Source organism: Schistocerca gregaria, chromosome X (assembly GCF_023897955.1).
Source record: "Schistocerca gregaria isolate iqSchGreg1 chromosome X, iqSchGreg1.2, whole genome shotgun sequence".
In the NCBI taxonomy this organism is placed as follows: domain Eukaryota; kingdom Metazoa; phylum Arthropoda; class Insecta; order Orthoptera; family Acrididae; genus Schistocerca; species Schistocerca gregaria.
The window spans coordinates 812,976,667-812,989,444 of NC_064931.1; the positions used below are offsets into that span (position 1 = coordinate 812,976,667).

Here is a 12,778-nt window from a genome sequence, read left to right on the forward strand (position 1 = left end):
TCTCCTTGAACCGCGTCAGGATTTCAGCACTCAGTACAATAGAAACTTCGTTAGATTATTTATGTTTCAGTGAACCATTCAGTGATATTTGCAACTGTCTATCTGACTGGTACTCGAAACAAAAACCCTGCCGCTGTCTGTCAGTATTAATCTCGACTGGACGATCCAGGCCCTACCGACGATCAGTCCTCATATGTTTAATTATTGTATCAAAATTTGACAGTTCTTCTACACTGAAGTGCCAAAGAAACTGGTCTCGGCGTGCGTATACAAAGTTATGTAAGCAGGCAAACACGGCACTGCGGACGGCAACGCCTACATAAGACAAAAGGTGTCAGGCGCAGTTGTAGGATCGGTTACTGCCGCTACATTGGCACGTTGTCAAGGTTTAAGTCGTTATAGTCGACGCAAGAGCGATGGGACAGAGCATCTCCGAGGTATCAATGAAGTGGGAATTTTCCCGTACGACCATTTTACGAGTGTCCGTGAATATCAGGAATCCGATAAAATATCAAATCTCCAACATCTCTGCGGCCAAAAATAGATGCTACAAGATAAACTTTCGCCGTCACTGAAGTGCAACCCTTTCGCAAATTGCTGCAGACTTCAATGCTGGAGCATCAACAAGAGTCAGCGTGCGAACCATTCAACGAAACATCGTCGATATGGACTTTGGGAGCCCACTCGTGTACCCTTGATGACTTTCTAGGGAATGGCTTTCTAGCGAACTGAAGCTAACCTTCCAAAGAATGTTGTGGCTAAAGGAATTTTAAATACATTTTTGCACTGAAAAATCATGGGACAACACTCTTTATTGACTATTCCGATGGTGTTGTAATTACTGTACTGATGGTAGATAACCCTAGGGTAAATGAGGAGGGGGAACAGACATTTTCCAGAATCTTAAAATACAAGATCGCTTCAAAAAATGGTTCAAATGGCTCTGAGCACTATGGGACTTAACTTCTGAGGTCATCAGTCCCCTAGAACTTAGAACTAATTAAACCTAACTAACCTAAGGACATCACACACATCCATGCCCGAGGCAGGATTCGGACCTTCGACCGTAGCGGTCACGCGGTTCCAGATTATAGCGCCTAGAACCCCTCGGCCATTCCGTCTGGCCAAGGTCGCTTCCTAAGTCAGATACATCCCTATGTGATTTACTAACGTTTACTAAATGTTATGTATTAGTAGCTCTTATTGTTCCTCCAGTAGACAGTGCTAATATAATAAGTGTCTCCACTGTTGTTCCATAAGGTTCGGATTCTGATGTTACATCTATTTCTGATTGCATCTATTTCTGCAACAAATGGTCCGTATCTCACCATTCAAGTTACTTGAGATTGTCTCCTCTTGTAAGTGACACTCTATCTCAGTATCCAGTTTCTTTTAGCACGAACAATGATACGGATACTTTCTTTGCATGGCACCAAAAGAAATATGCTCTGTTTAGATAGCAAAATATTAAGTTGTGGCTTACAGCTTCAAGTTCAAGGGTCTGTAGTTCAATTATCATTTGCTCCAATGATTATTAACCTAACTTATCATCTCTTTTACCTCTCGTAACGCTTTTTATTTGGGAAAAGAGAAGTTGTCGTGTCATTATAACTCTACGTTGAGTATAGGCTTCCCTATAACTGGATAGGTATATCAGTTTGAAGATCGACGGAAGACAAGGGCAATAGCACCATACCTGCGGTACTAAAACCAACCTTAGGATTGAGGACAGCTTTCCCTGAGCGTGACGGCCGTAGTTGGGTTGTCTTACTGAATTACTGAACACGGGGATAAACTATTAAGGTTGAGTTCGCTATTCTCTGTTAGTAAGGAAGCGAGGAGGTAGGCACGGTGCTGAGAGCTATGCAGACAGCTGTGTGATGCGAACGTTATGCGTGAGGCAGAAGTGACCGCCGACGGGCAGGCGTCTGAGACTGGCGATTGGCATAGCGGCCTGGGGACAACGCGATGGCTGGTAGCCCGGGAGCGCCCTACGCGCCGCTCTACCTACTTACGGACTGTAATGAATTCCACTACCTAGCGAATTCTAAAAAATGTTGTAGAACAACAAAAAAGCACGTAATTAGTGTTTGTCATATATACCGTCTGTTAGAACCGGACTAGTCTATGTCTTAAGCGAAAGGCGTCAGGATTTCAGCACTCAGTACAATGGTAACCTTCCAGAATGAGATTTTCACTCTGCAGCGGAGTGTGCGCTGATATGAAACTTCCTGGCAGATTAAAACTGTGTGGCAGATTCTTTCAGGAGTGCTAGTTCTGCATGTTTCGCAGAAGAGCTTCTGTAAAGTTTGGAAGGTAGGAGACGGATACTGGCAGAAGTAAAGCTGTGAGTAGCGGGCGTCAGTCGTGCTTCGGTAGCTCAGTTGGTAGAGCATTTGCCCGCGAAAGGCAAAGGTCCCGAGTTCGAGTCTCGGTCGGGCACACAGTTTTAATCTGCCAGGAAATTTCATATCAGCGCACACTCCGCTGCAGAGTGAAAATCTCATTCTGGAAACATCCCCCAGGCTGTGGCTAAGCCATGTCTCCACAGTATCCTTTTTTTCAGGAGTGCTAGTTCTGCATGTTTCGCAGAAGAGCTTCTGTAAAGTTTGGAAGGTAGGAGACGGATACTGGCAGAAGTAAAGCTGTGAGTACCGGCTGTGAGTCGTGCTTCGGTAGCTCAGTTGGTAGGGCACTTGCCCGCGAAAGGCAAAGGTCCCGAGTTCGAGTCTCGGTCGGGCACACAGTTTTAATTTGCCAGGAAGTTTCAATGGTAACCTTGTTACACTATTAATGTTCCAGTGGGCGATTGTGTGACACGGCGACTGAGATTCGAAACCAGAACCCTGGCGCTGGCTGTCAGAATTACTGTTTACTATCGACTGGACAATCGAAGTCCTACTCACAACCTGCTCTCATATTTTTAATTACTGTATCAATATTTAATGCTGTGATATATTGAACATGAGCATTATTCACTCTGCCGATGATCAGACACGTTTTACTTGTCTAACGGTATGTATACGACCCAATCATGAGTTTAACGAGTCAAGGGTGCAAAACCGTGAAGCAAATTATTTGCAGAAGAATAGAGAAACTGGTAGCAGCCGACACTGGAGAAGATCAGCCTGAGGTCCAGAGAAATGGCCAAATAGGGTATACGAATTTCGTGAATTGCAGAGAAAACGAGAAACAATTAGTTACAACACATTCACAGAATCTAGAGCTTTCACTCTGAATTACGATCATCCATGTATACAATAATGTGCAGCTACATTGCACCCGAATATGATGAGGACCAGATAACAGAATGAAATAAATTGCAATGCTATTGAAACGTCCCCTTAGAAACATTTAAATATGACATTGCTGGAAAACCTCTTACGTTATTTGTTTTTCAAACAAATGAGCAAAACTGATCTTACTCAGACATTTCTCTCTTTACTTATTCTGATCATGACTAAACTGACGCACATTATTTTTTTAGCACAACGCAATCTCACTTTCAATAATCCCTATAAAAGAATGGCCCTGAATAACAATAACCTATACCTTTCATGAATCACTTATCTCACAAAAATCTTCGTTACTCGAACTACTGCAATACAGCGAACGCGAACACTGCCAGCTAAATAAAAGATTCTAACTACTGAAGGCACTAACTACTTATAGGCATAGTTAGCAAATGAAAGATTTTGATAGTGAACAAACAATTTATTTGCCTTAATAATGTTCAGAAGTCATTATATATATATATATATATATATATATATATATATATATATATATATATATATATCAGTTCATGACATTTAGTCTTACAAATTTCCTTTTTCTGGCGGACACACGTCCAGATCCTCCGCTTATAGCAACCTCTCAAAACACTGGCATCTCTCTCTCCACATTCACCACTGCTGGAAGCACACCTCCAACTTCCCAACGCTACGCGCTGTACGCATCCCACTGCCCAACACTACACAACCGAATATTTTGAGTCCAACCAACCACAGACTGCACACAGCACAGTGACTTTCATACAGAGCGCTACGTGGCGTTACTGACGTAAAAACCTAAACAGCCTACTTACACTATCATCAGGAAAAATTTGTGTGTAAGCTCTTTATTACGATCTCTGTGTCTGACAAAAACGTACTAAACCTGTAGTAGTAGTGTACACAAATGTCGCGAATGGCATTGTAGGAAAATGCAGAACGTCACCGGACAACAGCTTTCAGGACGGTTACCCACGGGCAGACACGTCATAGCAGCTGCAGACCCGTCGTCAGCCTTGATTTCCGTCTCACCTCTGGGCCATGCCTTCTACAGATGATGACAGCAATCGGGCTGGAGGACGGAGACGCCTGCTGACGGTCCTATCGCAGGCTGGAGCAGAAGAAAAGCTCGGCCGCCAAAATGGTAAGCTCCTCGCTACCTAAACCTGGTCGCGGCGTGAAGGCAGGGGTATTGCATACCCTGAAGAGAGGGCTCGCACGACGGAACGCTGACGGTCCGCAGCGGACGCTACAAGCTAGCGGCACGCAGCGACGACCTCGAGCTGTGTTGACGTAGACGCCGCCGTCGCCGCAGCTGCAGCAAGAGGCGTCGCCGCAACTGCTGCACGCGCCGTTAAGTGTAGGAGGAGTAGGAGCAGCTGCCGGGGGCGGCGTCGGCGTTCCTGCCGACGCGGGATGCGAAGCTACCGCCGAAGCTGTCGACACTCGTGTAGGAGACGCCGCCGACGCTGTACCAGCGGCTCGGAGGCGGCGTTCCTGGACTGCGTAGACACGCAGGATGTCTGGCGGCTGCCTCCACAGCCAGCGACGTAACAGAACTACACTGAAGCGCCAAAGAAACTGCTACAGACATGCGTATTCTAGTACAGAGATATGTCAACAGCCAGAACACGGCGCTGCGGCCGGCAATGCCTATATAAGACAAGTGTCTGGCGCAGTTGTAGGATCGGTTACTGCTGCTGCAATGGCAGGTTATCAAGAGTTAAGTGATTTCGAACGTGGTGCTACAGTCGGCCCAAGGGAGATGGGACACAGCATCTCCGAGGTAGGGATGAAGTGGGGATTTTCCCGTACGACGATTTCACGAGTGTACCGTGAATATCAGGAATCCGGTAAAACATCAAACCTTCGACATCGCTGAAGCTGGATCAAAGACGACTGAAGAGAATCGTTCAGAGTGACAGTACTGCAACCCTTCCGCAATTTGTTGCAGATTTCAATTTTAGGCCATCGACAAGTGCCAGTGTATGAACCATTCAACGAAACATAGTCGATATGAGCTTTCGGAGAGGATGGCCAACTAGTGTAGCGTTGTTACAATGCCTTACGCGTCGCCTGACCCGTTAACATTGACAATGGACTGTTGATGACTGGAAACATGTTGTCTGGTCGGACAAGTCTCGTTTCAGATTGTATTCAGCGGATGGACGTGCACGGATATGGAGACAACTTCATAAATCGATTGATCCTACATGTCAGCAGGGACTGTTCAAGCTGATGGAGATTGTGTAATGGCGTGGGGCGTGTGCAGTAGAAGTGATATGGAACCCTTGATGCGTCTAGATACAACTGGTTCAAAATGGTTCAAATGGCTCTGAGCACTATGGGACTTAACATCTGTGGTCATCAGTCCCCTAGAACTTAGAACTACTTAAACCTAACTAACGTAAGGACATCACACACATCCATGCCTGAGGCAGGATTCTAACCTGCGCCTTTGAAAGGGCACGGCCGATTACTTCCCTATGTTTTCCTAATCTGAGCTTGTGCTGCGTCTCTAATGACTTAGTTGTCGACGGGACGATAAACACTAATCTCTTCCTCCTCCTCCAACGACGACAGTTAGAGACTATCATGTGACCAGATGGGGCAAGTCCTGCACACTGTATGTTCATGCATCTCATATAATACGAAAAGGTACACTACCATCTCAACAATGCTGTACCAGTTCTTATGCTACGTATTTGTTACTAGTTTCTGTCGGGTATTGTTATTAAAATAGAACTGATCGCTTTTCCAATTTTCTATAATAACGTAATATTTCAAAGCAATGCAAATTTTACGAATAAAAATTAATCGTTCATTAAAAAAAAATATATTTCAAAAAGAGAAATTTTAGTCCTGCTGCAATAGCCAACTGATATCGGTATTTTTATCAGGTTATCAGTAAAAGATAAAAACACCTGTTATAACCAAGTTCAAACAAATATCGAAAAATACCGAATATTCGGAATTAAAATACCGGTGTCGGTTTTAAGCGGTCGGTTTTTCCTGTCCCTCACGTCTACATAACTACTCTACAATTCGCACTTCTGTGCTTGGCAGAAGGATAATCGAACCACTTACACACTATGTCTCTGCCGTTCCACTCTCGAACAGCTCAGATCTTCAGCGTTTTGTATCTCAGTGGCTGAATGTTTTATTGACGTCACTGAGGTGCTCGACGGCACCTCATGTTGCCCCAAAGTGCCGTTGCGCGCACAGTCTGTAGCCCTGGGGGGCATGCAGCCACGCTGCACAGAGAAAACAAGCCGCAATGTCCTCTTTACGAGCGGAGACGAGATGCCCTCTACTGAACATCACTGACAATGCAGATTTACTCTTATGTCCACTCATCACGTGACATGTAGCGGTTTCTTGTGATCACACAAATATTGACATACATTTTCCAATCAAAATCACTTTTGAGCAGTTAATTAACACTGACTCCTTCCGCTTTTCATTGATGTCACATCTGTGATAAATTGTACCAGTTAAATCAAGCAATATGGTTGCAGAGACCTTTTCAAGTCTCAAACACCAATGATGTATGCATGCCGGCTGAAGCGACGGACTAAAGGCCAGGATCCGAACCGTGGTCTCTTGCTCACTTTTTTTTCTTACTTTTGTTCGTTATTTCTGTCGTTAGTTGGTCTAGGCCGACGTCATATGACACCCCTTCATGTTAATCGTTGAATACTTCACTCAGTTTTTTTATTACCTTTACAATCCCGACCTTGGTAAAACTTTTCATTAGTCGCTTCTATCTGCATATATACGTTCTACCAGTTACGAAATCCATACTCGTCTGTAGTATGTTTGTAAGCTGAGTCGAAAGCAGAGAAGTTTTTCCACGTGTTTGTAGCGCTTTTTAGATATTAAGCCTCCCTAGGTAATCATTAACTGTAATTAGCGTTCTCTAACTAAATGAGATTTTTTCTCTTAAAACTGAAAAAGTCGAAGTAAATAAACTGTGAAAAAACTCAAGGCAACTGCAGGGCGTTTGTTTTTTGAACAGTTTCTTTCTCAGAAACAGAACAGACGACCGAAAAAGAGTAGCTTGTACAAATGGCGTGAAAGCTAAAATATGTATTAAATTTGGCGTTGGGGTATTTAATACTTAAGTGTTAACTGTTCGAGGGCGTTCTCTTGCCTTTTAATAAGTAATCGCTTTAATAACTCATTCCTGTGAACTTGATTACTTTTTTACGTTTTTTTCTTTCATCCGTAACATTTGAATGCCGTGACTCAACCATTTCAAATATTAAACATTTCTTCTGACGCACGCTGTAGTTTTGTAAGTAGAGGAGAACAGTACAAGCTTGAATTTCGTGACTACGAAAGGCGGCAATTACACACTCATCGCCCTCCTACCACAGAATAAAACTCGTTCTACAAAGATCTTTAAACAGAATGTTAAGCACACCCCACAAAAATTAGCCACGAGGACACATAACGCTAATACTGTGTAACAGCGCATATAACTTTGCTTATGACATCGGTTCGACTAGAAAGATAGTTCACAAGTTCGTTCATGTAGGTCGTATTCACCTGAAGCCAACCATCGATCATTAGATCCCACCGAACTACCAACCTATGAGGAAGTTGTTTTCTACGTTTCATACGCTCTTGAAAATACTCCCAGGCAGTCGCTGTATGATAGTGTCAAGGTGTTACTAAAAGCAGGAGCGTATGTGTGCAACAATATGAACACGGCTGTTGTTATTTTGGAAAGTGGGTGTGTTCATAGCATACTCATCACGATGGTGTAGAACACAGGGCGAGCCTTGATCACCGAGAATCTTGAAATAAAGAGCCCACATGATGGTACGAAACATCACAAAATGGTTCAAATGACTCTGAGCACTATGGGACTTAACATCTGAGGTCATCAGTCCCGTATAACTTAGAACTAATTAAACCTAACTAACCTAAGGATATCACACTCATCCATGCCCGAGGCAGGATTCGAACCTGCGACCGTAGCGGTCGCGCGGTTCCAGACTGTAGCGCCTAGAACCGCTCGGCCACCCCGGCCGGCTACATCACAAAACTACATTTTATCTGAACCACACCATCTACACACTAAGGTTAAACGACGCATAGGGCCATCTTTGCATTAAGCGCCTTGAATAATTTGGAAGGAAGCAAAATCGTCGGATGTCACTACACGCGTCCATTCAACTACAGTCCAGTTTCTGAGTTTTCTGGTCAACTGAAGACATGCAGATATATGAGTCCCTGTAAGCACTGGCCTTTTGCAAGGTTCTTCACTCTGACAGTCCTTTTCATGCAGTTCCCTGGACAGTTTTCTCTCGATAACTGGTTGAAATGGACTTGCATTCACGAGCAGCAGCAATTCCCGACCGTCTTAACTCTTACCGTCATCGACAATAAGTGACACTCGCCACCGATCATTGTCTGTTAGGATCTTTGTAAGAAAACACGTTCTGTTGTATGGCTGCACGTGGTACAGGTTGGCCAGTCCGAGGTGATACAACAGCAAATTGGACATTTATATTCACGGTGTACTTATGGTCACTCTCAAACACGATAGCTACTGTCTCTAATTTTGTCACATCGACCTATCTGACAACTCTGATTTCATACAATCGACCAGCATATCCACACCACTTCACTTCACTGCCACGATTTACGTTAGCGGAGCAGGGTAACATGACCACCTGATATGATTTCTGCACCATCTACAGATCTCCGAAGTAACCAGTATGCTCTTTTAAGGAGGTAACTATTATACTGTCTAGTCAGGTTACTTAAGTTACATATTCGTAACACTAGTTAAACAATCCATTGATTGTATTTAAATGTTCGTCTTTTTACAATTTTAATAGGAAATGGCATATCTCTCTTCCCGCAAAGAGTCCCAGTGTTTCAATTACTGAGTTACATATTCGTAACACTAGTTAAACAATCCATTGATTGTATTTAAATGTTCGTCTTTTTACAATTTTAATAGGAAATGGCATATCTCTCTTCCCGCAAAGAGTCCCAGTGTTTCAATTACTGAAACGCTTTTCTACGGATACCAGATGTAACAGTGTAAGTAGCCGGCCGCGGTGGTCTAGTGGTTCTAGGCGCTCAGTCCAGAACCGCGCGACTGCTACGGTCGCAGGTTCGAATCCTGCCTCGGGCATGGATGTGTGTGATGTGCTTAGGTTAGTTAGGTTTAAGTAGTTCTAAGTTCTAGGGGACTGATAACCACAGATATTAAGTCCCATAGTGCTCAGAGCCATTTGAACCATTTTTTTTAACAGTGTAAGTAGTAAATACAACGCGAATCCGACCATCTGTCACAATTCGCATCGTTTTTTTCAAGTACTGTAGTCAGTATACTATCTGATTAAAAGTATCCGGACGCCTGTTAGTAAACATTAATATGGGGTGTGTCCACCTTTCATCTTAATGATGACTTAAACTCTGCTAGCGACGCTTTCAATGAGGTTCTTGAATGTCTGTGGAGGAATGGCACATCATTCTTCCTCAAGAGTCGAAACCAAAAAAGGTAGTGATGTTGCTCGTAGGATCTGGAGCGAAGTCGATGTTCTTACTCATACCAAAGGTGTTTCAACGGTTTCAGGCAGGGATTCTGGGCAAGCTAATCCATTTCAGGAGTGTTATTATTCATAAACCATCGTCCGACAGATGTTGTTTTATGACAGCGTACGTTGCCGTGCTGATACAAGCAATCATCCTGTTCGAGTTGTAGGCAGTGTACAGTTCCGTAAAATGTGTTCCCATCCATCCGCATTTAACGTTTCCTTCAGCGCAATAAGGGAAGCACACCCTAACCGAGGAAATCACCCGCATAACGTTACATCACCTGCTGCGTACTTGACCGTTGGCACTATGCAGGATGGCAGTTAACGTACCCCAAGCATTCGCCCAACCCAAACCCTTCCATCGAACTGCCACAGACTGCAGAGGGATTCACCACTCGAAAGCATTTTCTAGTGACTTCACTCTTTACACCGTTCAAGCACCATTTAGCATTGACTACAGAAATGGGTGGATTATGAGATCCTTTTTCCCTCCCTATTCAGTCACTGTACTAGCTCGTCTACTGGCACCACTGTGGAACTCACGAGTGACTCGTGCCGCTGATTTCGAGCGATTTTTTGCAACCGCCCTCCGCAATACTCGACAGTACATGAAACTTGCTTGGTGTTCGTTTAGTAATGATTGTTCCTTTGCGTGTCCACTTCACAAGCGCAACACTGAACTGAGGAGTTTTAGAAAGATTTAAACGTCCCTGATGGATCTGTTACTCAGGTGAGATCCAATGACTAGTACACGTCCGGAGCCACTGGGCTCATTTGAACGACCAATACTGCTGTTACTTCTTCCCTACTGACAACACAAAGCTGTCCGCCTCCTTTTCAGCTTTCGGGTCCACTGTCGTGACATCTAGTGGTCAATCATGCATTAGCTACGGGTGTGCGGAATACTTCTCATCAGATAGTGTAGTTTCGGCTCTTAATATTAAAGTTATGCACACTTATTTCAAGCGCGTCATTTAATACAGTCTTTATTTGCGTTACACAAACTGAAAAGTTGATTCCTTTTACGAATAATACACTCCTGGAAATGGAAAAAAGAACACATTGACACCGGTGTGTCAGACCCACCATACTTGCTCCGGACACTGCGAGAGGGCTGTACTGCTGCTCACACGCACGGAACAGCGGACACACCAGGAATCGCGGTGTTGGCCGTCGAATGGCGCTAGCTGCGCAGCATTTGTGCACCGCCGCCGTCAGTGTCAGCCAGTTTGCCGTGGCATACGGAGCTCCATCGCAGTCTTTAACACTGGTAGCATGCCGCGACAGCGTGGACGTGAACCGTATGTGCGGTTGACGGACTTTGAGCGAGGGCGTATAGTGGGCATGCGGGAGGCCAGGTGGACGTACCGCCGAATTGCTCAACATGTGGGGCGTGAGGTCTCCACAGTACATCGATGTTGTCGCCAGTGGTCGGCGGAAGGTGCACGTGCCCGTCGACCTGGGACCGGACCGCAGCGACGCACGGATGCACGCCAAGACCGTAGGATCCTACGCAGTGCCGTAGGGGACCGCACCGGTACTTCCCAGCAAATTAGGGACACTGTTGCTCCTGGGGTATCGGCGAGGACCATTCGCAACTGTCTCCATGAAGCTGGGCTACGGTCCAGCACACCGTTAGGCCGTCTTCCGCTCACGCCCCAACATCGTGCAGCCTGCCTCCAGTGGTGTCGCGACAGGCGTGAATGGAGGGACGAATGGAGACGTGTCGTCTTCAGCGATGAGAGTCACTTCTGCCTTGGTGCCAATGATGGTCGTATGCGTGTTTGGCGCCGTGCAGGTGAGCGCCACAATCAGGACTGCATACGACCGAGGCACACAGGGCCAACACCCGGAATCATGGTGTGGGGGGCGATCTCCTACACTGGCCGTACATCTCTGGTGATCGTCGGGGAGACACTGAATAGTGCACGGTACATCCAAAACATCATCGAACCCATCGTTCTACCATTCCTAGACCGGCAAGGGAACTTGCTGTTCCAACAGGACAATGCACGTCCGCATGTATCCCGTGCCACCCAACGTGCTCTAGAAGGTGTAAGTCAACTACCCTGGCCAGCAAGATCTCCGGATCTGTCCCCCATTGAGCATGTTTGGAACTGGATGAAGCGTCGTCTCACGCGGTCTGCACGTCCAACACGAACGCTGGTCCAACTGAGACGCCAGGTGGAAATGGCATGGCAAGCCGTTCCACAGGTCTACATCCAGCATTTCTACGATCGTCTCCATGGGAGAATAGCAGCCTGCATTGCTGCGAAATGTGGATATACACTGTACTAGTGCCGACATTGTGCATGCCTCGTTGCCTGTGTCTATGTGCCTGTGGTTCTGTCAGTGTGATCATGTGATGCATCTGACCCCAGGAATGTGTCAATAAAGTTTCCCCTTCCTGGGACAATGAATTCACGGTGTTATTATTTCAATTTCCAGGAGTGTATCTTGACGTAGTGGCGACGTCTGACCACTACTGTCCGTCTCACTAATCCGCTTCTCTATTGTTATTATTTATTTAGATATTTCGCGAGTCACTTTCACGATATATCGAAAGGAGGTGAAACAATTTAATTTTTAAGATTATTAACTTAATTTGTATTTAAATATGTCTGCTTTCCGACAATTTATAGATGAGTTACGTAACCGAAAATAATAATTAATTTCGAATAGGTGTAGGTGCAACAATGCGTGTTACGATAACCAGTAAAGCAATATAATGAGCATGATTAGGTTCAGTGAAATCCGTTATGGTATGCAATTGACAATGTCAGTAAACATGTGTTCCCTAGAAACTCCATCCTTTAGACGAAATACACAGCTGTATACTAGGTAACTGTATCGTCAGTAAATCGTTGCATAATGCAAGACGACCATCGACAGCATCATTCGTTTGGAGAAAATACTGATAGCTCATAACCTACACAAACAAAAATA

At 45.0% G+C, this 12,778-nt stretch overlaps 1 non-coding gene across 1 annotated transcript; it reads left to right on the top strand.

The window, feature by feature from the left end:
• The first annotated feature begins 2,368 nt into the window (after positions 1 to 2,368).
• Positions 2,369 to 2,443, top strand: Trnas-cga (transfer RNA serine (anticodon CGA)). Its single transcript has one exon. It is a non-coding gene; the product is annotated as a tRNA-Ser (tRNA).
• The last annotated feature ends 10,335 nt before the right edge of the window (positions 2,444 to 12,778 follow it).